General features: G+C 44.3%; 1 protein-coding gene across 3 annotated transcripts in view; it reads right to left on the reverse strand.

Annotated features, from left to right (window-relative positions):
* LOC118386424 (telomere-associated protein RIF1-like) overlaps positions 1-4,833 on the reverse strand; it is a 30,727-nt gene extending 25,894 nt beyond the window's left edge. For 2 of the 3 annotated variants that reach the window (XM_052522785.1, XM_052522783.1), the window contains exon 1: positions 4,662-4,833. The gene's annotated coding sequence lies outside the window, so the exon portion shown is untranslated. Of the gene's footprint in view, positions 1-4,184; positions 4,204-4,661 lie in introns of those variants that run through there. The other variant, XM_052522784.1, reaches the window with a different exon arrangement.
* Positions 4,834-13,087: the final 8,254 nt, after the last annotated feature.

Genomic DNA, 13,087 nt, shown 5'->3' on the forward strand with positions numbered 1-13,087 from the left:
TTGAACATAGCTGATTAAGAGAAAAGGTATTATCCCCAACCGATTTCCGAGGGAGAGTATTCTGACTATATCGAGCATTTGTGTGAGTAGAATGATTAGGGGCACAGAAGTCACTGGAATTGTGTAATCCAACCAAATTCAAAGTTCAGGCATAGAAGTAATAGATTGGCTTAGTCCACTATAATCCAAAGCAAAAATTCTGTGTTGAGTGGTTAAACAAACCGGTCCTCCTCCATTTGTTTTTTTTACGGCTGTGATACAAACATCAGGCTGTGTTTTCAGTACATTCCAAGGCAGCATGACGCGACACTAATGATGATTTGAAAGAAAAAAATGTGCATGCAAGGCCAGAGCTCTGCTGTTTCTCTTGTGCAGGTTGCACACAATTCATCAGTCATTGTCTTTGTACTGTTCGCCCGTGGGAATCGAACCTACAACCCTGGCCTTGCAAGTGCCATGCTCTACCAACTGAGACACACGATATAGTCACTATTTATCATTGTTGGGTCATAGCTACTTAAGTTATTTTTTGGATAATCATTTCCTACTCCAGTTTATATGGACATTATATTCTATTTGTGTCTCTCCTTCTCATAAGACTATTTATTATATGAACAACATAGTTTTTATTGATCTTTGTCAGAGTAGGCTACCTTGTAATTTGTCAAATTAAAAAAGATTCTGCTCCAGTCAAAGTGTAGTAAATTGCATGAAATGTGTTTATAAAAAGGCCAGAAACTTCTGATGTAGCATATACCGTAATTTATGGACTATTAAGCGCACCTGAATATAAGCCACACCCACTGAATTAAAAAAAAGAAAGTATTTTGTACATAAATAAGCCGCACGTCTATAAACCGCAGGTGCCTACCGGTACATTGAAACAAATTAACTTCACACAGCCTTTAAACGAAACACGGCTTGTAACAAAAATAAATAGGCTCACTATCTTCCTCCTCCTGTGCACTGAAACCACTTAAGTCATCTCCTTCGGTGTCAGAGTTGAATAGCCTCAGAATTGCTTCATCCGATGTTGGATCGTTTTCTATGTCGCTCTCGTCACTTTCATCCGGAGGCAAATTCCCCGCTGAGCTCATGCTGCCCCTTCAACACGCAGCAGTCCAGCCTTTCGAAACCCGTTGATGATAGTGGATTTTTTGACAATGCTCCACGCAGTCAGGACCCAATGGCAGATTTGACCATAAGTTGCTCTTCGCATGAAGCCCGTTTTAGTGAAGGATTTCTCCCCACTTGTCATCCAAGCCTCCCACTGAACACGGAGCGCCACCTTAAATGCACGATTTACACAGATGTCGAGTGGCTGCAAATACTTTGTTGTGCCCCCAGGAATCACAGCTGGAATTGAGTTTGTCCTCGATGGCTTCTTTCACAGAATCTGTTATGTGGGCCCTCATGCTGTCCAACACGAGCAATGCTCTTGAGAAAGAATCCTCCCGGTCGCTTGCCGTAACACTCCGTATGTCATTCATGCATTAGGCCTTCCGTCATCCATCCTTTCCTGTTGACTTTCATAACAATTCCTCTCGGGAATTTTTCTTTTGGCATCGTCATGCGTTTAAAAGTCAACATCGGTGGAAGCTTTTCTCCCGATGCCGTGCAGCTCAGAACACAGGTGAAGTGAGTTTTTTCATGCCCAGTTGTTTTCAGCGTGCCGGACGATTCGCCTTTCCTGTTGACAGTTCGAGTGAGAGGCAGGGCAAACGTCAGAGGAACCTCATCCATATTTATGATGTCGAGCGGGCCGATGGAAAGCTCCGCTATCTTTGCATCAGTGAATTTCCGGAAGTTTTAAACTTTATCCTCATAGTCGGAGGGAGCTGCTGACACACTCGTCCGTACCATGAATCTTAGACACCACGATGGTCCACCTCTAAAATCCTCAAACTTCATTGCGGTGGCGATTGTTTTGGCTTTCAGTCGGATCTGCACAGTTGAAACACCTCGGCCGTCTGCTCTCTGTGTGTTGACCCAGTCTTCAAGCTCATTTTCTAGTTCGGGCCATCTGCTTTTCTTCCCTCTAAAAGCTTTTGTTGTCTTTTTGCACTGAGTCAGTTCCTCACGCTGCCGTTTCCAACGTCTTATCGACTCATTAAGGCCAAGCCCCCGTGCAGCAGCTCTATTTCCTTTTCCAACACCCAGATCGATCGCCTTCAACTTGAAAGCTGCATCATATGCATTTCTCAGTGTCTTTCCCATGATGAGGGTGACAAAATGACTACCGTAATCAGAATGATGGGAAGTTGGAGCGCCCTCGATTTACGTCACATTATGTGACAGTGCTCAGTTTTGGCGGCATGAATTTTGTGAAAGCGGGAAAAATCCATAAATTAGCCGCGTCATTGTATAAACCGCGAGGTTCAAAGCGTGGGAAAAAGGTAGCGGCTTATAGTCCGGAAATTACGGTAACCTACTCTATATATGCACTCAACCATGCATTGAAGTCTTTTTCTGCAAACAGTGATTGTGTTATATTAGCCTAAATTATGACTAGTGTGCCATCTTACATAAGTCTGCAAATGCAAGGATATATGACATGCTATATTATAAAAGGTAGGCTTCCCCAAACTTGAAACTCATGTGCCAGATATACCAGGTAGGCTACACTGTTTGTAAAGCAGATTCATGTGTTAATTTTAAGAACTGAGCCATAAATACAGCAGAATGAGAAAGTTGGCATCATCTTTCAAATAGTGGCCAGTCAAAACTGTTTTCACACACAATCGGCAATGACCCAGCCTTTTAGCTTCCCAGTAAAGCATTAAAAACAATCAAGCAACCCAGAAAAGTGCTAAAAATAGCCCATACTAACATATGTAGCCTAAGAAACAAGGTCCATGAAGTCAATTACTTGCTTGTAACCGATGTCATTCATATTCAGACTATCTCTGAAACTCTCTTTGATGATACACTGGTAGCAACACATGGTTATAACATCGACCTGAAAAGACAGAAATGCCAACGGAGGCGGTGTTGCCGTCTATATTCAGAACCACATTCCAGGAAAGCTGAGAGACGGTCTAATGTTAAATGCTGTTGAAGTAATATGGCTACAGGTTTATCTGCCTCACCTAAAGCCCATTCTTGTGGGAAGCTACTATTGACCATCAAGTGCTAACAGTCAGTATCTGGATAATATGTGTGAAATGCATTATAATGCATGTGATCAACAGAGAAGTATATTTTCTGAGTGATTTAGATATTGACTGGCTTTCATCAAGCCACCCACTTCAGACTGTAACCAGTGGCTGCAACCTGGATCAGGTTGTCAGTTAACCTACCAGGGTAATTACAAACAGCACAGGAATTAAATCAACATGTATTGATCACATGTTTACTAATGCTGCAGATATTTGCTTTAAAGCAGTATCCAAATCCATATAATGTAGTTATCACAATATAATAGCCATATGTAGGAAAACCAACGTTCCAAGTTTCTAATATAGTGTATAAGAGGTCATACAATAAGTTTTGTAGTGATTCATATGTTGATGTAAAGAATATTTGCGGGTCTGTGGTGTGTAATGAGGGGCAACCAGACACTGCACTTGACACATTTATGAAACTACTTATTCCAGTTACTAATAAGCACCCATCAAGAAAATGACTAAAAACTGTTAAATCCCCTTGGATTGATGAATTGAAAAATGGTATGGTTGAGAGGGAAGATGCAAAAGGTACGGATGGCAATTAAGGCTCTCAGCCCAATTGATTGGCCAACGTACTACAAATTAAGTAAACTAAATAAAAAATTAACTACATTAAACAAAGATCAATTATATTTAACAAATGATAAAAAATGTAAAGATAAAAAACCTTAAATGAAAATTTGGGGAAGAAAAGCCAACTCTGCTCGTTCATTCATTCATTGAATCAGATGGCTCATTCATCACAAAGCCCACTGATATATTGCAAACTATTTTAATTACTTTTTCATTGGATAGATCTGCAAAATTAGGGATGACATGCCAGCAACAAACGCTGACACTACATATCCAAGAATATCGGACCAAATTATTAAAGACAAGAATTGTACTTTTGAATTCTGTAGTCAGTGGAAGAGGTGAAAAAAAATGCATTAACTAGCAGCTGGTCAATATACAGGACATCTACACAAGCGTAATACTGTAACTTAATTCTAAAAATAGAGATCAACTCTAACTTACCTTAAGTTTACAAACACTAGCCAAGGAAAAAGTTAACGTTAGCTAGCTAACTACAACATACCGTCAGGCAACGTGGCAAACACATGGCTAGGGTTGGTTTGATGTTCAACAATTTTGCAAACTACGAGCAAACGATATAGCTGACAATGGTCAAGAATACCGGTAGTTTGCTAACTAGTCGTCAGTCAAGATAGCTGGCTAGCATACAAGTGCAGTCAATTCACTTTCACTGATCGAACTGGTTAGCTAGCTAGCTAGCCACTAAATGTGTTAGCTCACTAGCTTACCTAGCCATCTAATATCAATACCAACTATAGGTATATTCCCAATTTACTAGATCATTTTGAAAGACAGCCCTGTCAAAACCCAATACTAGTAATTGCAATTTCCAAAGAGTATTTGTTCTTATAGCAAGTCACTCCCTCCGCTAGCGCGAAAATAAACACAAACAAAACGCAGCCAGATGCACTTCCTCACCTAAGTACTCCTGATAGAATACAAACGATCAAATAAAAGTATACCATGAACGCAACAAATATACTGCAAGTATAACCGATATTATCTTATTTGGGGTGTTTCATTTCTCGCCGATTATCAGTGTAGTTGTCGCCACCCGCGAAAATGCTGGCGCGAAACTAGCACGCTGTGCAAATAAACTTTGACCCAACGTAAGGACTGCCCACTCTGCATTTTTGTACCCCTCATTAATTCTCTGTTTCTCTAAAAACTTTGATCATAATTTCAAACTGTGTCCACATTTCACATATCTGAACAGGGGGTATTATCAGTATATTATACACATAGCAATATATCCAAATATTCTTTCAACTAAAGGTTTCCTCTTTCAAATGTGATATCTTTCTCTTCTTGTAATGTAGGGTAGGCAATATATGTTTAATTAAAAAGCATATCCTGCACATGCCCTTTTTTTTAATGTTAGTCTACATTTGCAGAATAATATAGCCTATATCCAAAGATACTGATAACTAACTCCCTATTGATCTGCGCTATATAAGCCTAAGAGAAGGTGACTGGAATTGCGTGTTGCCTTTCCACATCCTTTCATTGACAGTAACCACAATTCCACCCATAGTTTTTATGCAGCAAAGTTATACCATATAAAACAGGACTTTCTGTAAAATTGTATAAATGCTGACAGATAATCTGTTCCTTTGACATGATGGGATATTTTTGTGCCAGTAAAATGTGAAAACGCCTTTATGTGCAAATATTGATATGCACTGAACAAAAATATAAGCTCAACACGCAACACGCAACAATTTAAAATATTTTACTGAGCTACAGTTCATATAAGGAAATCAGTCAATTGGAATAAATGAATTAGGCCTAATCTATGGATTTCACATGACTGGGAATACAGATATACATCTGTTGGTCACAGACACCTTTTAAAAAATAAAAGTAGGGGCATGGATCAGAAAACCAGTCAGTATCTGGTGTGACCACCATCTTCCTCATGCAGCCTGACACATCTCCTTCACATAGAGTTGATCAGGCTGTTGATTGTGTCCCGTGAAATGTTGTCCCACTCCTCTTCAATGGCTGTGCGAAGTTGCTGGATATTGGTGGGAACTGGAACACGCTGTCTTACATGTTGCTCCAGTGCATCCCAAACATGCTCAATGGGTGACATGTCTGGTGAGTCAGCAGGTCATTGAATAACTGGGACATTTTCAGCTTCCAGGAATTGTGTAAAGATCCTAGCGACATGGGGCCATGATTTATCATGCTGAAACATGAGGTGATGGCGGCGGATGAATGGCACATCAATGGACCTTAGGATCTTGTCACCATATATCTGTGCATTCAAATTGCCATCCATAAAATGCAATTGTGTTCATTGTCATTAGCTTATGCCTCCCCATACAATGACACCACCCCCACCACGGGGTACTCTGTTCACAACCTCGACATCAGCAAACTGCTCCCCCACCTGCCCGGTACAGTTGAAAGCAGGATTCATCCATGAAGAGAACACGTCTCCAGCTTTCCAGTGACCATCAAAGGTGAGCATTTGCCCACTGAAGTTGGTTATGATGCTGAACTACAGTCAGATCAAGACCCTGGTGAGTACGACGAGCATGCAGATGAGCTTCCTGAGACGGTTTCTGACAGTTTGTGCAGAAAGTCTTTGGTTGTGCGGGTGGCTGGTTGCAGACGATCCCGCAGATGAAGAAGCCGGATGTGGAGGTCCTGGGCTGGCTTGGTTACACAGCCTTCGATGAAGCTTATGGTAGAGAAATTAACATTCAATTCTCTGTCAAAAGTTCTGGTGGACATTTCTGTAGTCAGCATGCCAATTGTATGCTCCCTCAAAACTTGAGGCATTGTGTTGTGTGACAAAACTGCACATTTTAGAGTGATCATTAATTGTCCCCAGCACAATTTGTATCTGTGAAATGATCATGCTGTTTAATCAGCTTCTTGATATTCCACACCTGTCAGGTGGATGAATTATCTTGGCAAAGGAGAAATGCTCACTAACAGTGATGTAAACAAGTTTGTGCACAACATTTGAGACAAATAAGCTTTTTTTGCATATGGAACATTTCTGTGATATTTTATTTCAGCTCATGAAACATGAGACCAACATGTTGTGTTTATATCTGTGTTCAGTGTAATAACCATCATATCGAAATAAACTATGTGGTGTGTGGTCCTCCCACTACAACTCGTCCAGGAAAGCATGACGTTTATAAGGCTACAGAGGAAATCAATTATGATGAACTTCACAGGGTGGTGAAAGTGCAAGGTGATGAGCTTGATGCTCATTTCCAATACTTATTCTTATTCTGGTGAGATGATAATCGATGTTTGATTGCCTTTTGACAAATCAAATTAAATTAAATCTTGCTCTTTTGTCCATAATAATCTCATTTAGGCTATAAATAGGCCTATGTGCAATCTAGCCAAAATTTATAATGCAAACATTGTCAGAAAACAAACCATCAGTAGATTTGAAAATGCGATGGAAACCCATTTAACTTGCATTTTTTATTTGGTACATGGGAATTTAATCACATGTGCACTACATCATCACACACAGCCTTGTATCAGCAACAAGTCAATTTGATGGAAACATCTGTTGTGGGAAAATATTCGCATTAGAATCTGTCACCTCCATTCACACCTTGACTCCATTCACACCTTGATGATCATCCAAAGAATGATAAGGGTAGGAAGGGACATGTGACAGAGTGAAGTACAGTAGCTACATAGCTAGCTACATAGCCGTCTTTGTTTCAAAGATAATTGTGTAGTCTAGAGCGATTTCCTAGGTTAGCTAGCCAGCTATTGTCGTTCTTTTAACGCAACGCAACGTAAATAACACTGCTAGCTAGCCCCCGAATAGTAGCACTGTAGAAACTATTACACTCAACGGAACGACTTGATTAGTGTAGTGTCAACAACGCAGCTACTGCCAGCTAGCCTACTTCAGCAGTACTGTATCATTTTAATCATTTTAGTCAATAAGATTCTTGCTACGTAAGCTTAACTTTCTGAACATTCGAGACGTGTAGTCCACTTGTCATTCCAATCTCCTTGCATTAGCGTAGCCTCTTCTGTAGCCTGTCAACTATGTGTCTGTCTATCCCTGTTCTCTCCTCTCTGCACAGACCATACAAACGCTCCACACCGCGTGGCCGCGGCCACCTAATCTGGTGGTCCCAGCGCGTACGACCCACGTGGAGTTCCAGGTCTCCGGTAGCCTCTGGAACTGCCGATCTGCGGCCAACAAGGCAGAGTTCATCTCAGCCTATGCCTCCCTCCAGTCCCTCGACTTCTTGGCACTGACGGAAACATGGATCACCACAGATAACACTGCTACTCCTACTGCTCTCTCCTCGTCCGCCCACGTGTTCTCGCACACCCCGAGAGCTTCTGGTCAGCGGGGTGGTGGCACCGGGATCCTCATCTCTCCCAAGTGGTCTTTCTCTCTTTCTCCCCTTACCCATCTGTCTATCGCCTCCTTTGAATTCCATGCTGTCACAGTTACCAGCCCTTTCAAGCTTAACATCCTTATCATTTATCGCCCTCCAGGTTCCCTTGGAGAGTTCATCAATGAGCTTGATGCCTTGATAAGCTCCTTTCCTGAGGACGGCTCACCTCTCACAGTTCTGGGCGACTTTAACCTACCTTTGACTCATTCCTCTCTGCCTCCTTCTTTCCACTCCTCTCCTCTTTTGACCTCACCCTCTCACCTTCCCCCTACTCACAAGGCAGGCAATACGCTTGACCTCATCTTTACTAGATGCTGTTCTTCCACTAACCTCATTGCAACTCCTCCAAGTCTCCGACCACTATCTTGTATCCTTTTCCCTCTCGCTCTCATCCAACACTTCCCACACTGCCCCTACTCGGATGGTATCGCGCCGTCCCAACCTTCGCTCTCTCTCCCCCGCTACTCTCTCCTCTTCCATCCTATCATCTCTTCCCTCTGCTCAAACCTTCTCCAACCTATCTCCTGATTCTGCCTCCTCAACCCTCCTCTCCTCCCTTTCTGCATCCTTTGACTCTCTATGTCCCCTATCCTCCAGGCCGGCTCGGTCCTCCCCTCCCCTCCCGCTCCGTGGCTCGACGACTCATTGCGAGCTCACAGAACAGGGCTCCGGGCAGCCGAGCGGAAATGGAGGAAAACTCGCTTCCCTGCGGACCTGGCATCCTTTCACTCCCTCCTCTCTACATTTTCCTCCTCTGTCTCTGCTGCTAAAGCCACTTTCTACCATTCTAAATTCCAAGCATCTGCCTCTAACCCTAGGAAGCTCTTTGCCACCTTCTCCTCCCTCCTGAATCCCCCCTCCTCCCTCTCTGCAGATGACTTCGTCAACCATTTTGAAAAGAAGGTCGACGACATCCGATCCTCGTTTGCTAAGTCAAACGACACCGCTGGTTCTGCTCACACTGCCCTACCCTATGCTCTGACCTCTTTCTCCCCTCTCTCTCCAGATGAAATCTCACGTCTTGTGACGGCCGGCCGCCCAACAACCTGCCCGCTTGACCCTATCCCCTCCTCTCTTCTCCAGACCATTTCCGGAGACCTTCTCCCTTACCTCACCTCGCTCATCAACTCATCCCTGACCGCTGGCTACGTCCCTTCCGTCTTCAAGAGAGCGAGAGTTGCACCCCTTCTGAAAAAACCTACACTCGATCCCTCCGATGTCAACAACTACAGACCAGTATCCCTTCTCTCTTTTCTCTCCAAAACTCTTGAGCGTGCCGTCCTTGGCCAGCTCTACCGCTATCTCTCTCAGAATGACCTTCTTGATCCAAATCAGTCAGGTTTCAAGACTAGTCATTCAACTGAGACTGCTCTTCTCTGTATCACGGAGGCGCTCCGCACTGCTAAAGCTAACTCTCTCTCCTCTGCTCTCATCCTTCTAGACCTATCGGCTGCCTTCGATACTGTGAACCATCAGATCCTCCTCTCCACCCTCTCCGAGTTGGGCATCTCCGGCGCGGCCCACGCTTGGATTGCGTCCTACCTGACAGGTCGCTCCTACCAGGTGGCATGGCGAGAATCTGTCTCCTCACCACGCGCTCTCACCACTGGTGTCCCCAGGGCTCTGTTCTAGGCCCTCTCTTATTCTCGCTATACACCAAGTCACTTGGCTCTGTCATAACCTCACATGGTCTCTCCTATCATTGCTATGCAGACGACACACAATTAATCTTCTCCTTTCCCCCTTCTGATGACCAGGTGGCGAATCGCATCTCTGCATGTCTGGCAGACATATCAGTGTGGATGATGGATCACCACCTCAAGCTGAACCTCAGCAAGACGGAGCTCCTCTTCCTCCCGGGGAAGGACTGCCCGTTCCATGATCTCGCCATCACGGTTGACAACTCCATTGTGTCCTCCTCCCAGAGCGCTAAGAACCTTGGCGTGATCCTGGACAACACCCTGTCGTTCTCAACTAACATCAAGGCGGTGTCCCGTTCCTGTAGGTTCATGCTCTACAACATCCGCAGAGTACGACCCTGCCTCACACAGGAAGCGGCGCAGGTCCTAATCCAGGCACTTGTCATCTCCCGTCTTGATTACTGCAACTCGCTGTTGGCTGGGCTCCCTGCCTGTGCCATTAAACCCCTACAACTCATCCAGAACGCCGCAGCCCGTCTGGTGTTCAACCTTCCCAAGTTCTCTCACGTCACCCCGCTCCTCCGCTCTCTCCACTGGCTTCCAGTTGAAGCTCGCATCCGCTACAAGACCATGGTGCTTGCCTACGGAGCTGTGAGGGGAACGGCACCTCAGTACCTCCAGGCTCTGATCAGGCCCTACACCCAAACAAGGGCACTGCGTTCATCCACCTCTGGCCTGCTCGCCTCCCTACCACTGAGGAAGTACAGTTCCCGCTCAGCCCAGTCAAAACTGTTCGCTGCTCTGGCCCCCAATGGTGGAACAAACTCCCTCACGACGCCAGGACAGCGGAGTCAATCACCACCTTCCGGAGGCACCTGAAACCCCACCTCTTCAAGGAATACCTAGGATAGGGTAAGTAATCCTTCTCACCCCCCTAAAAAGATTTAGATGCACTATTGTAAAGTGGCTGTTCCACTGGATGTCATAAGGTGTATGCACCAATTTGTAAGTCGCTCTGGATAAGAGCGTCTGCTAAATGACTTAAATGTAAATGTAAATGTAGTGAAGTACTCAACAACACTCACATAAAAATACATACAAATCTGGGGTTCTAGGATTAACAGACATTGAAGCTTAGCCCAAAGTCATTAGGGGGGTCTGGGGGCATTCCCCCCCAGAAAAAGAAATAAGGAATTTCAACAGCTAAATGTATAAATTTGGTGCACTTTGAGATGAACATTGAGAGATTACATCTTTTTCAGGTAACTTGCACCTTCCCACCTTCCACAGCAGACACTGCCAATACTCAATTACAGTTGCTACCGTGGGTCTCTCTACTCTGGAACACTCTCTACTCTTTAAATATAGACTCTAACCTGTCCAATGAGCCAAACTGAATAAAGAATCCCACAATACCCAAACACCCTCCATCACTCGCACAAACACACACACTGTGCAGTACATAGAATCCATAGAGCAGCTCACCCCACCTCTGCCTCTCTCCTTCGCTTTCTCTATGTCTGTTCCCGTCTCCCTTGTCTGCCCTCTTCTCTTGCTGTCTCTTAGTATTCTTAAAAAATATATTTTTTAGCCCTTTTTTCTCCCCAATTTCATGGTATCCAATTGTCTCATCGCTGCAACTCCCTTACGGACTCGGGAGAGGTCGAGAGCCATGCGACCTCCGAAACACAACCCAACCAAGCCGCACTGCTTCTTGACACAATGCCCAATTAACCCGGAAGCCAGCTGCACCAATGTGTCACCACTGTACACGGTGTCAGTGTGCACTGCTCCCAGCCCACCACAGGAGTCGCTCGTGCGTGATGGGATAAGGACATCCCTGCTGGCCAAACCCTCCCCTAACCCGGACGACGCTGGGCCAATTGTGAACCGCCCCATGGGTCTCCTGATTGCAGCCAGCTGCAACAGAGCCTGGACTCAAACCTAGAATCTCTAGTGGCACAGCTAGCACAATGCAGTGCCTTAGACCACTGCACCACTCAGGAGGCCCCATCTCTTAGTATTCTATGTTGCTGTCGCTTGTCTATCCTCCTCTCTCGTCCTGTCCTAATTGTAAAGTGTAAAAGTAAACAATTGTTTTAATAGTAATAGTCACAGGCTTTTTCAATTCACCCGCAAATTCTTTGTAAACCATGTTTAACTTTTTAACAGTCTGTTTTTCACCTCTTATAATTTGTGCAAATAAATACAACTAATTAGAATCTATACAGCAGCTTGATGTGATACAGTCTACGGTGTGCTCAATCCACCTCTTCTCTCTCCATCTGCCCTCTTCTATCACTTTCTCTATGTCGTGTCTGTTGCGGTCTCAGGTTCTTATATTTGTTACCGTCTCCTTTGTCTATCCTCTTCTGTTATGGCCTGTTCTGTTCTTCTGGTGTCTCTCTCCATCCCCTATTTTTCTGTCTAGTTTTGCAATCCAAAACGGTCAAGGGGATACTGGGGTATGTGAGGATCTGTGTTATGCACTACAGCCCATTACCATATCATATGTGATGGAATATTATCTGCTGTTGGCTTGTGTGGGTGTGTGTGTGTGTTATGCAACATAGCTGACTTGAGACATTGTTAACAGTTTCAGGGCCATGGGCCTTTCTCGTGGTGGAAAAATACAGAATAACATAAAAACGGACGCATACAGACCGTAGTGTAGGGAACAAACGGTCTTTTGTTAGATAACAGGAGCCAGGTGTGTGATAACTGTATCGAGTGTGTGAGCGCATATATATTCTACACAACTACAGACTAACCGCTGAAGCGCCTAGGGTGCTGGGACCAGCTCGTGCGCCAAAAATCAACGATAGGCTGAGTGCGTTTAAACCACGCCCAGTCTCTACTCTGTGACAGGCCGGCTCGAAAGCAGCAACTACTTCTGTCAGAGTATATTATAATAACTTTGTCAGGAACAAGTCAGTTCTCTGTTCTACCCTGCGTGGTGTTACAGCGAACCCATATATACAAAAATTGCATTTACCACTTATTGCTTAGCTAATGAAAAGTACATAGTATACAATACGGTGACTCAGTGTCATATTTATCCTGATACCAGATTCGATTGACGCAACCCTTAACAGGTAACTTAAATTGTTTTGGGTCTGGGTTCACCTAAATCATCCTCTTCCTACCATTTGCCCCTGACTGCTGCTGTTCAAAGTGCTCTGCTGGCCTGCTGTTCTCATCTGCCCTCCTCCTTAGTTCATATGAAAGGTAGCAAGGAAGAGGTGCACCGTCTTCAGTTAGTTTTAAAGAGTGACTGCACTTCCTGATTGGGTATCGTTTT

This window comes from Oncorhynchus keta, chromosome 7, assembly GCF_023373465.1.
Source record: "Oncorhynchus keta strain PuntledgeMale-10-30-2019 chromosome 7, Oket_V2, whole genome shotgun sequence".
NCBI classification, from domain to species: domain Eukaryota; kingdom Metazoa; phylum Chordata; class Actinopteri; order Salmoniformes; family Salmonidae; genus Oncorhynchus; species Oncorhynchus keta.